The sequence below is a fragment of the Hevea brasiliensis genome, chromosome 17 (assembly GCF_030052815.1).
Source record: "Hevea brasiliensis isolate MT/VB/25A 57/8 chromosome 17, ASM3005281v1, whole genome shotgun sequence".
Classification (NCBI taxonomy): Eukaryota; Viridiplantae; Streptophyta; class Magnoliopsida; order Malpighiales; family Euphorbiaceae; genus Hevea; species Hevea brasiliensis.
Genome location: NC_079509.1, coordinates 56,125,806 through 56,137,906, shown reverse-complemented (window position 1 = coordinate 56,137,906; position 12,101 = coordinate 56,125,806). Strand labels below are relative to the sequence as shown.

The 12,101-nt window shown below is 40.0% G+C and overlaps 1 pseudogene; it reads left to right on the top strand.

Annotated features, from left to right (window-relative positions):
• The first annotated feature begins 6,937 nt into the window (after positions 1 to 6,937).
• LOC131175454 (putative disease resistance RPP13-like protein 1) lies at positions 6,938 to 11,766 on the top strand (annotated as a pseudogene).
• Positions 11,767 to 12,101: the final 335 nt, after the last annotated feature.

Here is a 12,101-nt window from a genome sequence, read left to right as displayed (position 1 = left end):
CTTGTGCACAGTGTGAAATAGGATATTCAGGACCTTGTCTGATGGGTTCAGGAGTATGCTTCAGATGTGGCCAACAAGGTCATTTTGCTAGGGAATGCCCCATGTTCAGCGAGCCATAGATGGCGTCACAGGGTTCTGTTGCAAATGTTCCTCGTCAGTTGTATCCTGGTGCTTCGGCATGGCGGTGATCGATTCGATGGCCAGGCCGAGGACAAGGGGACATGGATTTGGAGGCGGTCGGAGATAGAAGTCGATGTCGAGTTACGCCACCCGGTAGGGCTCAAGCTTGGGTTTTCACCCTGACCCATCAGGATGCTCAGGCTTCCAATGCAGTTGTGGCAGGTATTCTTCTGGTATGTTCCTATGAGGCTCGTGTTTTGATAGATCCGGGTGCTACGCACTCATTTATCTCCCCAATGTTTGCCATGAGATTGGGTAGGAACCCTACAACTTTAGAATGCCCTTTGTTTGTAGCTACCTCACTTAGTGACAACATAGATGTAGACATAATTTTTCTGGGTAGCCCAGTAGTAGTGGATGGAAAGATCCTCCCAGCAAACTTGGTTCCTCTACCAGTAATGGATTTCGATGTAATCTTGGGAATGGATTGGTTGGAAACTCATTATGCCACTTTAGACTGCAGGAATAAAAAGGTGTATTTCCACATACCTGGTGTGGAAGAGTTTAGCTTTGATGGTGATAGGAGCATGGCTCCATATAATTTGATGTCAGTAATTAATGCTAGAAAAATGTTAAGGCGTGGATGTCAAGGGTATTTGGCATTGGTAAGAGATACATCTGTAAAAGGTGTCAATATGGAAAATGTTCCTGTTGTCAGAGAATTCATGGATGTCTTCCTTGAGGAGCTTCCAGGGTTGCCACCAGGAAGGGAAATAGAGTTTTGCATTGATGTTGTGCCGGGTACAAATCTCATATCAATGCCGCCTTACAGGATGGCACCAGCAGAATTAAAAGAGCTAAAGGAGAAACTACAGGAGCTTTTGGACAAGGGTTTTATACGTCCGAGCACTTCACCCTGGGGCGCTCCTGTTCTATTTGTGAGAAAGAAAGATGGGTCCTTGAGGTTGTGTATTGACTATAGACAGCTGAATAAGATGACTATGAAGAACAAATATCCACTTGCTCGGATCGATGATCTGTTTGATCAGCTCCAAGGAGCTAGATTCTTTTCCAAGATAGACCTGCGATCAGGCTACCATCAGTTGAGAATCAGGAATGAGGATGTGTCCAAAATAGCATTAGGACAAGATATGGTCATTATGAGTTCTTGGTGATGTCTTTTGGACTCACTAATGCACCAGCAGCCTTCATGGACCTAATGAACAGGGTGTTCGGGCCATTCCTGGACCGTTTTGTCATCGTATTCATAGATGACATTTTGGTATACTCTCGGACCGAGGAAGAACACGTGTGGCACTTGAGGATGGTGTTGCAGACTTTGAGGGAGCACCAGCTATATGCCAAATTTTCAAAATGTGAATTTTGGCTAGAAAGCATCTCATTCTTAGGACACGTGGTTTCTAGTGAAGGCATTCAAGTAGATCCCAAAAAAAATTGAAGTCAGAATCGATTGGCTTAGGCCTACAGATCCGAGGTGCGAAGTTTTCTGGGTCTAGCTGGCTATTATAGGCGTTTTGTGCAGGATTTTTCCAGGATAGCAGCTCCCCTAACTAAGTTGACTCGGAAGAATGTTCCATTCATTTGGACAGATGACTGAGAGGAGAGTTTCCAGAAGCTTAAGGAGTGTCTAACCACCGCCTCGGTGTTGACACTACTGATGAGTGGTGAAGGATATACTGTGTACTGTGACGCCTCCAGAGTTGGCTTAGGGTGTGTTTTGATATAGAATGGAAAAGTAGTGGCTTATGCTTCAAGGCAGCTGAAGAGGCATAAGCAGAACTATCCCACCCATGATTTAGAAATGGCGGCTGTAGTCTTTGCACTAAAAATATGGAGACACTACTTGTATGGTAAAGTGTGCGAGATATACACCAACCACAAGAGTTTGAAGTACATCTTCCAACAGAGGGATTTAAACTTGAGACAGAGGAGATGGATGGAGCTTCTGAAGGACTATGATTGTACCATCCAGTACCACCCTGGGAAGGCCAATGTAGTAGCAGATGCTTTGAGCAGAAAATCTTCTGGTAGCTTGGCGCACGTATCAGCAAAGAAGAGACCGTTGATTCAGGAAGTACATGAGTTGATGGATCAAGGTTTAATCCTAGATCTTTCAGATGAGGGGGTAATGTTGGCTCATTTTTCAGTGAGGCCAGATTTGCAAGACAAAGTTAGAGTTTCCCAGCACAGAGACCAACAATTGATGAAGATCATAGAAAGAGTACAGCAAGGTGAAGGTGGTGAGTTTGGATTTGTCAATGATGGCACCCTAGTGCAAGGTTCTAGGATATGTGTGCCCAATGTGGACAATCTCAGAAATGAAATCATGCGAGAGGCACACTATACATTGTACAATGTCCACCCAGGCTCCACCAAGATATACCATGATGTGAAAGATAGCTATTGGTGGAATGGCACGAAGAGAGACATAGCAGACTTTGTGTCTAAGTGCTTGACTTGTCAGAAGGTGAAGTTTGAATATCAGAGGCCATCAGGGAAGCTGCAAGAGCTCCCTATCCTAGAATGGAAGTGGGAAATGATTACTATGGATTTTGTGACTGGGTTGCCTCGTACCACGCGAGGATATGGTTCGATATGGGTAATTGTAGATCGTCTGACTAAATCAGCTCACTTCTTGCCAGTGAAGATCACATATTCTGTTGCACAGTACGCCCGACTCTATATTCGAGAAATAGTAAGATTACATAGAGTTAAACTTCCATAATATCTGACAGAGGGCCCCAGTTCACTTCTCGGTTTTGGAGAAAGTTGCAGGAGGCACTTGGCACACAGTTGAACTTTAGTACCGCTTTCCACCCTCAGACAGACGGATAGTCCGAAAGGACAATCCAAACACTGGAAGACATGCTTCGCATGAGTGTTTTGGATTTTGGGGGTCAATGGGATGATCAGCTAGCTTTGGTAAAGTTTGCCTACAACAACAGTTACCATTATAGCATAGGGATGGCACCTTATGAGGCACTATATGGAAGAAAGTGTAGGTCTCCTCTGTGTTGGACGGAAATGGGAGAAGCGAAGGTGCATGATGTAGACCTAGTGCAGTATACTTCAGAGATGGTTCCTTTAATCAGGGAACGATTGAATTGACTTTCGATGGCGAGAAGAGTTATGCAGATCCTAGGCAGAGGGATGTAGAGTTTGCAGTAGGCGACTACGTATTCCTGAAAGTTTCTCCGATGAAGGGAGTCATAAGATTTGGAAAGAAGGGCAAGTTGGCACCTCGGTATATTGGACCTTTTGAGGTTACGAATAGAGTTGGAGCAGTTGCCTATCGGTTGGAGTTACCACCCAACCTTTCCCACGTTCATCCCGTATTCCACATCTCCATGCTCAGGAAATACATTCTTGATCCTTCTCATGTGTTACAGCCAGATGTAGTAGAGCTGAAAAAAAACTTGACGTTTGAGGAGCAACCTGTAGCCATAGTGGACTACCAAGTGAGGCAGCTAAGATCAAAACAGATCCCTATGGTTAAGGTTTTGTGGAGGAGCTAGTCAGTGGAAGAGTGCACCTGGGAGTCAGAACGGGACATGCGTAGCAAGTACCCTTATCTATTCAATGTGTAATCCTGTACTTTATTCTGCCTTGTGTAAAATTCGAGGACGAATTTTCTGTAAGGGGGAAAGAATGTAACACCCCTAATTTTTAAATTTATTATTTTTGGGTAAATATTGATATTTTATTTTATTTGAATTTTAGGAAATTATTTGAAATTTTTTGGATTTTAAAAATCGGGTTCGATTTTCCGAAAATAAAAATTTTGATGATTTTTAAAAATTAATTTAAAAACCACGTGGCAAAACTAAAAATATATTTGGAGTCTACGAATTTTTCTGAGTTTTCTAGAATTTTTTCAGAATTTTTGGGTCTCGTTTTCAGTCCCAAGACAGAGTGAAAATTTAAAATTTTGTATCCTGAATCGGACCGATCGAATCAAACTAGACCGGATCAAACTGGTCAAATTGGACCGATTGAATTGGACTGGCCTTTCTTTTCTTCCTCTTCTCTTCCCCGCGCGTCTCGACCATCCTTCCTCTCTCTCCTGTTTTCTCTCTCCTCCCTCACCCCCAGGCCGCGCCGCCGCCTCCCCAACCACCCCACCTCGCCGGCGCGCCACCTCAGCCTCCCCCCATCGCCGGCCGCCTCCTGGAACACCGGGAAAACGCGCGCAAAGCTGCGCGACGCGTAGCGCGCCGTTTCGACTTCCCGGCCGAAATTTGGCCGATCCGGCCACCAATTGGGCCGAGTCTTGTGTCAAACACTATCTACACCTCGAGAGCTTTCCATAGACACCAAGAACACTAAAATCTATCGAGCGGTTTGTCCAATTTTTATCCGGAAAGTTTTAGCCCATTTTGATTTTTGGGCTAGATTTCTCGCAAACCGTGAACCCCACGAGAAAACCGAGAGTACCAGAGTGCTCCACTCGTCGAGAGCTTCGCGGCAATATAAATTTTGAAATTTTCCGGCACCGTTTTTCGGTGGGTCCCATGGAACTTCGTAGTATTTTTCCGAGTATTAAATGAGCTTAGAAAATTTCGTAAAAATTTTATACTAACCCCTGTGTTGTGGGCTTCGTGTAGTTATCATCAATTTGCGGAAAATTCGACAGTTGTCTGGGTCTGTGAATTTCCGGCCAGACAGACTGGCTACCGAAAAAGTCTTAGAATTGGATTGGGATTTTAGCTACCCCACCATTGTCAGACGCCCCGAGCTCGTTCCCGAGATCGGAATCGACATAGGTAAACCCGAACCTTGCTTTTTCATAATTTTATAGTACTTAAATGGGATTAAAAATGCATAAAATATTCGTAGTAGCTCAGAAAATTATGATTCTTTTTGCATTAGCCTAGTAATATTGCTAAGGACCGCGGGGCAAAGTTTTAGAATTTTTAAAGTTTATTTGGATAGTTTTTGCAAAAAGGGTCAATTATAAGGACTAAATTATAATTTTACATATTGTGATTGATGACTGTTTGGATGGGCCCAGGAGGGGCTGTATGATATAATTGAATTGTGGGTGTATGGTTGGTGGATATAAAAGTGTGTTTTAAACCCATTTGCAGGTTGGGTAGGTCCTAGGTATAGGGAGACTGCGATTTTCGTACGACTTAGGGCGTGTTGGTCTTTTCTTGGTTTGTATTGAGTCAATTGTATTAAATAATTATAATAAAATTGTCAGGTGAGCCGAGACCTTCTTCCTACCTTGCCGCCACAAAGGATCATCTTTGTCAAGTCTGTGAGTAAAATATTAATTTTAATTGTAATTTCGATATTATTATATGTTCAAGCATGCCCATGCATCATTTATACGTAAATATCTATGTAGTTAAACTCTAGACACATTTTATGCATTCATAACTGTTAAAGTACCATGGATATTGTTGTGGTAATTTGGAGCAGTGTGCGTGAGTTGGCGTGCGTGTGGTGTGGTGTTGGCTATGGACAGGACAGGTAGACACGGCTTGAGATCTTCGCTGGGACCCGATCCTTCGGGGTAGACACGGCTTGAGTTCTTCGCTGGGACCCCGATTTGGTTTATTAAGCGAAAGTCCGGCTTGAGTTCTTCACTGGCACAGGTTGGATTTAAGAGAACTGTATAGGGGATCAGCTCCCATATATTTATGATTTGACATTTCTGGGTGTGTGAGTGCTCCAAATTACCTTTTTACTGTTATGATGTGAAAATATTGCTAATGTTGCGTTTCACTCTACAGGGTGTATTAGCTTTAGATAGTTATAGAGATTATTGTTAAAATTGATATTTTACTCTCTGAGTCGAACGCTCACTCCTGTTCATTATTTTTCAGGCTACAGGAGGAGTTTTATTGTGGTTAACCTGCTTTTCTCCTTCGCAAGTTGTTTATAAATGTTTGTGTAATTCTATTAACTCCTAAAATTTTCGCATGTGTTAGAAATATTTATTTGATTTAGGTCTATAATATAATTATCATGTTGGACCTGTAAACTTATTATTATATGCATGTTTGATGGACTGGATGAGGGAGTTGAGCTCCTATTTATTTTTATGACATTTGAGTATGTGGAGGGTGAGCTGAGCTCCCCAGTTGATTATATATTGTGTTTACAGGTCGGGTAAGTCAAAAACTCCCCGTTGAAAGGTTCACTTTATGGTCGGACTCTGTCCGGTTGAATTCTTGAAATTGAGCCCTAAATGTGCCTTAGAGTTGGGTTAAGGAATAGTTAGGCTTACTACGGACCTCGGGGGCATAATATCTATATACTAAATAATTTTTATTGGTCTTACTAAATTTATTATCATATAGTTATCACCAATCACTTATTAGTGTGACCTTGTAATTTTTTTAATTCTTAACATAACATCTGTATAAATCTATATCTATATAAATATTATAAAAATTAAGTTATTAAATAAGGCCACAACATAAAATTGAGTTATAATAAGAAAATAAAAAAGTTAATTATAAGTAAAATAAAAAATAATTGATAAATATAACAATGGTATATAAAAAGCCACAATCATAAGTATATAATCATAAATGAATACCAAATAAAATTAATATTAAAAAAATAATTCTAGTAAGTTTTAATGAAAAAAAAAGTTGATATAAATTTAAAATCATTATAAACCTCTATCATTAAATGTTGAAAGTTATAGAAAAAAAAATATGTAAAGACAGTAAATAAGATTTTTCATAAATATTCACAATGTATGTTCTTAAAAATTATTTTTGTTTTGTACATTTTATTACTTTTTAATTAATTTATTATTATTTTTATTTGTTCTATTAATAATTTTAAAAGTTGAAAATATCAGCGAGTTGCGCAGGTAAGCGTCGAAAGTCACATAAAGGCTAGCAATTTACCTTGAAAATCAACAACTCATCATGCAATATATATTTTTTTTCCTTCCCAATTTGGCTTTGGAAGCATCTTTTTCCTCTTTGTATGTGCACAATCTAGTCCACTAATTGAGGATAAGTCAACTTCAACGCCTAACACAGGAGGAGTGTTCAGATATCACTGGAGCAATTGCATTGTGAAATATTTTCCTGTTTGAGCATTCATCATATAGAAGTATCAAAACCCTGCCAAAAATTTCTATTTTGCCAAGAGCATGTCTGTGGTTGGAGAAGCAGTTCTATCTGCTTTCCTTGAAGTGTTGTTTGACAGGTTGGCTTCTCCTGAATTGCTCAAGTTTGCAAGGGAAGAGCATGTTTATACTGAATTCCAGAAATGGAAGAAAATACTTCTCAAGATACGTGCAGTGCTTGATGATGCAGAAGAGAAGCAGCTGACTAACAAGTTGGTGAAGATTTGGTTAGCTGAGCTTAGAGATCTAGCTTATGATGTGGAGGACATATTGGATGAATTCACCATAGAAGCTCTTCGTCGTGGGTTGATTGTTGAACCAGAATCAAGCACAAGTAAGCTACAGACACTTATCCATACTTGTAATAGCCTAATTCCAAGCAATACTGTGTTTAAATTTAGGATGGGATCCAAGATTAAAGGGATCACTACTAAATTGCAAGAAATTTCTAGTCAAAAGAAAGACTTGGATTTGAGGGAAAATTTGGAAGGGAGATCCAACAAAGTAAGAAAAAGATTGCCCACAACTTCTTTGGTGAATGAATCTCAAGTTTTTGGAAGGGAAAGAGATAAAGAGGCTTTACTTGAGTTATTGATGAGGAAGTATGTACGTGATAGTAATATCTGTGTAATTGCAATAATAGGCATGGCTGGGGTGGGCAAGACTACACTTGCACAACTCATATACAATGATAACCAAGTGAAGGACTCTTTTGATCTAAAGGTGTGGGCTTGTGTATCTGTTGATTTTGATGTTTTAAGCATAACTAAAACAATTCTTGAATCAGTCACACACAGGACTCTTGACTCCAATTTAAATTTGCTTCAGGTTAGACTACAAGATATGCTAACAGATAAGAAGTTTCTGCTTGTTCTAGATGATGTTTGGAATGAAAATTACCATAACTGGGAAGTCCTTTGCAGTCCTTTTAGAAGTGGAGCACCAGGGAGTAAAATAGTTGTCACAACTCGCAATGAGGGCGTTGCATCAATCATGGGTTCTGTTGCAGCTTACCGCCTAAAGGAGTTGCCATATGACAGTTGTTTGCCTTTGTTCACTCAACTTGCATTGGGAACTAATAACTTTGATGCACATCCGAACCTTAAAGCAGTCGGAGAGGGAATAGTTGAAAAATGTAAAGGCCTGCCTTTGGCTGCGAAGACACTTGGTAGTCTCCTGCACACTAAAGTAAGCCAGGATGAATGGGAGGATATATTGCACAGCAAAATATGGGACTTACCAGAAGAGCAAAGTGGTATTCTTCCTGCACTAAGACTGAGCTACCATTACCTGCCTTCTCATTTGAAGCAGTGCTTTGCTTACTGCTCAATTTTTCCAAAGGACTACGAATTCAGAAAGGAGGAGTTGATTCTTTTATGGATGGCAGAAGGTTTCTTGCAACAACCAAAAGGAACAAAGCGAATGGAAAATTTGGGAGCAAAGTACTTTGATGATCTACTATCAAGATCATTGTTTCAGCAATCAAGCAGCAGCGGAATGTTATTTGTAATGCATGATCTCATCAATGATCTAGCTCGGTATGTCGCTGGAGAAGTCTGCTTCAGGTTGGAGGACGGGTTAGAGAGTGTGCACAAAGCACGTCATGTGTCTTACATTCGTCATCGATACGAACTCTTCAAAAAATTTGAGGTACTTTATAAAGCTCAAAGCTTGCGGACTTTCTTACCACTATCCGTTCACATGGGATTTTGCTCTCGTAATTTTTATATGACAAGGAAAGTAATATATGAGTTGCTGCCAAAACTAAGATGTTTAAGGGTGCTGTCCTTGAGTGGCTATTGCATAAGTGTGCTACCAAATGTTATTGGCAAGTTAAAACATTTACGTTACCTTGACTTATCTCACACTTTGATCAAAACCTTGCCTGAGTCTGTGGGCGCTCTCTGCCATTTACAAACACTAATCTTGCAAGGTTGTGGTGCTCTTTCGAAGTTGCCTGCAGGCATTGTGAACCTCTTTAATCTGCGTCATCTAAACATTACTAGTACAAAACAACTACTAGAGCTGCCTTTAAGGATGGGTAAATTGACAAATTTGAGGACATTGTCCAAATTTATGGTGGGGAAAATTAGTGGATCAAAGGTAACAGAAATGAAAGTGATGACAGAAGGGAAATGGATGTACTTGACATGTTGCAACCTCATAAAAACCTGAAAGTACTGAAAATTGAATTCTATGCAGGCATGGCATTTCCGAGTTGGATTGGGCATTCTTCATTTTCCAAACTCATGAGCTTGACTCTCAAAAGTTGTACCAAATGCTCATCATTGCCATCACTTGGAAAGCTGCCCTTTCTTGCAGATTTGTGCATTGAAGGCATACACAGTGTAAAAAGTGTAGGTCTAGATTTCTATGGGGGAGATTTATCTATCACACCTTTTCCATCCTTGAAGACATTAACATTCAGTGATATGCCAGAATGGGAGGATTGGGCTTCGACAATAACAGAAGATGCTTTTGGCAGTGAATTCCCTTGCCTCTGTGACCTTCGCATGAGGAATTGTCCTAAGTTGATACGGAGATTGCCAAACAACCTACCATCACTTGTAAAACTTGACATTAGTAAATGCCCATTGTTGGAAATTCAGCTTCGTAATCTTTCATCTCTCTGTGACTTGAGTTTGGAAGAATGTAATGAGGTGGCAGTAACTACTGTGGCTGGTCTCACCTCATCTTCACTTACCAACTTGCAACTTCGAAACATTTCAAATTTTAGCCATTTGCCTGGAAGATTCATGCAATGCTCACCAGCACTTAAAGTCATGCGCATTATTAATTGCAGTGAACTGATGACTTTAAGGCAGACTGGAGATCAAATGCTGCCCAGTAGAGTTGAGCAATTAGAACTATGTAACTGCATTAACTTGAAACAACTGCCAGATAGGCTCTTCAGCTTCGCATCACTTGCAGACTTGAAGATCAAGCGATGCCCAAAACTTGTGTCTTTCCCAACGTTGGAGTCTCCATTCATGCTTAGACATCTCATTATTGAAGAATGTGAATCTCTGGAATGCCTACCTGATGGAATGATGACGCATACAAACAATGGGATCAACAATATTTCCCATCTTGAAAGCTTGGAAATCATTAAATGTCCATCTCTCAAATCTTTTCCAAGAGGTCAGTTACCAACCAGCCTGAAGGTACTCAAGATTTGGGATTGCATGCAGTTGGAAACTCTTCCTGGAATGATATTGCAGAACACCATGTCACTTGAGGGTCTTAGTGTGAGGAAATATTCAAATTTGAAAACATTACCTGAGTGCTTGCATTGCCTTACTCAGCTTACTGAACTGCACATAAGCTATTGTGCTGGTCTAGAGTTGTTCCCAGAAAGAGGCCTACCTGCTCCAAACCTGAGAAGGTTTTATGTCTTCTATTGTCCAAATCTCAGATCCCTACCCGAAAACATGCAAAGCCTCACAGCACTCCAACATCTAGGAATATCTACTTGTCCAGGTCTTGTTTCATTTCCTGAAGGTGGGTTACCCTCCAACCTAACATCAGTCCGGATCAATAATTGTGAGAATCTCCCACATCTATCTGAGTGGGGGTTACACAGAATTCTGACACTCAAGCATTTAACTATTTCTGGCGGATGGCCAAATTCAGTGTCTTTAGCACAAGATTGTTGGCTTCCTGCATCTCTAACATATCTTCGAATTGGAAAGCTCATCAATCTAGAGTCTTTATCCATAAGGCTTCAACATCTCACCTCACTTGAGGTACTAGAGATTTCAAAGTGTCCAAAGCTCCGTTCCTTGCCAAAGGAAGGGCTCCCTCCAACCCTTCCTTTCCTAGAAATTCTGGACTGTCCTATTCTCAAAAGACAGCTGCTGAAGAAAGGAAAATATGCATCTATTATAGCCAATGTACCTTGCGTGGAGATTGATGAAGTGTTGCTGCAATAAAAAATAAGCATGACAAGTTCTCAGTACTCTAAAAGCGAAGGTTTGTAACTACACAACATGATTCATTATTTCCTTTCCCTCTTGCTTTCTTTTCTAGATGGAGATATATCTGAATCTTTCCTTATCTATGTTTGAGAATGGAATTGCAAATCACTGATAGTTGGTGTAGATTATATTACAATCTCCCATGATAAAGATCATCATCTTTAGCATACGCTAGGTTTCATGTTACTTCTCATACTTCGCCGTAAGGTCACAAGAAGCATCATGTAGCTGAGGATAGTTTACAGATATCTTTTCTAAATGTTTCAATGCGTTAATTGATTTACAGAGCAACCCAAGCTTGATCAAAGAGTCTCTACTCTCTACCCACCTGCAGCAGAAATAAACGGATAATTGATAGAGCTAAAAGTTGAGACTTGAAGGGAGATAGACTCAGAATTATCAATTTGCTTTGAAGGGATCCCTGTTTAAAAGAGGCTATAAATGGTTATACCATAGCTGGAACAAATTTTGAAGAGCTAAGGTATAATTAGAACAGAATTCTATTTGTGTTGGTTTAGTCGTGGTAACAATTCATATACCAAATTGACATTTCCTTTATCAAGTGCTGTAATATTATCATGATTATAATATTTTGCATCTTATAATAAAATTTTACTTTTCACTTTTCAGTATTGACTCATTCTAAAATAAGGAGGTCCCCTGAGTCTGTCTCCTGTAGAAGGAAGTTGATCAACTAAAGAGCATATTCATTTGATTGCTGAATTACATCAAAATGAATTACGTAATAGCATTCTGCACTAATTTTAATAAAGTTTTACTTTTCACTTTTCAGTATTGACTCATTCTAAAATAAGGAGGTCCCCTGAGTCTGTCTTCTGTAGAAGGAAGTTGATCAACTGAAGAACATATTCATTTGATTTGCTGAA